Source organism: Saccopteryx bilineata, chromosome 2 (genome assembly GCF_036850765.1).
Source record: "Saccopteryx bilineata isolate mSacBil1 chromosome 2, mSacBil1_pri_phased_curated, whole genome shotgun sequence".
In the NCBI taxonomy this organism is placed as follows: domain Eukaryota; kingdom Metazoa; phylum Chordata; class Mammalia; order Chiroptera; family Emballonuridae; genus Saccopteryx; species Saccopteryx bilineata.
Window position 1 is genome coordinate 364,530,374 of NC_089491.1, and position 1,445 is coordinate 364,531,818.

Genomic DNA, 1,445 nt, shown 5'->3' on the forward strand with positions numbered 1-1,445 from the left:
TTGTATCAATATTGTTATTGCTGTTCAAGTTATTGTATAATTGTACTTTGAATGACTTACAGTTTATAGAAATGAATTAACTGTTACCTAGAAAATGTAACCATAGTGAAACAAAAACAATGACTAATCAATGTATTCTGAATACCATGTGATTGTAACTTAGTGTGTATGCATAAAAAGAAAGCTAGACCAGCATTTAGCAGAGATGCCTGGCAGTAAATGCTAACGAGAGAATAAAGAGAAAGAAAAGAATTCGGCTCTCTCACTCGATTCGTGCCGACGCCGTCTCTTCCCGTGGGACCCCTGGATTCCCCCCTGGGGCTGGACCCCAGCACAACTAGAGTGCCACAGGAGTTGATACTTGTCATCTCTCTCTCTTCCTGTCTGTCTGTCCCTGTCTGTCCCTCTCTCTGTGTCCCTCTGTCACTGCCACAAACACACACACACACACACACACACACGAAATGGAAATGGTGAGCCATGTGAGTTTCATCATCATCTGAAGAAGAAGAAAGACAAAGAGGAGGAGAAGGAGGTGAAGAAGGAAAGCAGCAGCAGCTCCATTTGATTTTGTTTGTAGGAGCAAACATTCACCTGTCATTAAATTCCTGGAAAATTAGATTTTGTAGATCTTCATGTGAGAGACTTGAGATATTTTGCTCAGAGATGTCTTTAATCTGTTGTTTGGCAGTAGCAAAAATGGTTTAGGTCTTGCCATAAAAATTAGTGTGCAAATCAATGGTGGTTCTTCTGAGGAGAGCAGTCAACTCAATTAAGCACTTGCATCAATGCCAGGTCCCACGTCACTTTTATTTTTCACTTTGGTTCAAGGGGGCAAGATGGTGGCTCATAATGCGTTGACTTCCAGAAAGAGAAACAGCCAACACAGGTAATGAAAACAAGCCAATTTAAACAAACCACCAGAAATCCCTGTGCCTTCTTTTTCCATGGGTTGCTCAATACTGTATTTACCCCGTGTGATGCTGTCAAGAGAGAAAACGAAATAACCAGGAGAGTCTTGGCCAGAGGAGACACAGAAAATAGCTCTGACTTCACAGATGGAGCAGGAGCCTCAGCTGTTAGAAAGAGCCAGTGTACACATTTTGACATTTCCACTTTGAGTGTGGACCTCCTGAGATGGTGGAAGAAAGCCAGACCTGTCATCTGTTGTAAGAGTGGTCCCTACCCAAGAGCCAGTATCCTGGCCTTGGACTTTGAACCAGCAGACAAACTGGTGCAGATCCAATATCTGACTTTGTGTACAAAGGTAGCTTTTCTGATATACTTTACAGGAGATTAAATTAGTTTATTTTCTTGCCTTCTCTCATCTAGTTCTTTTGCAACCAACTGTAAACATGTGCATTGCAAGTACAAGTGTTTAGCACCTGATGACCGTCATCGCTGCATTAGGCCGTTCCTAGGCAGGGCTTCCCACTTCTCTGGAT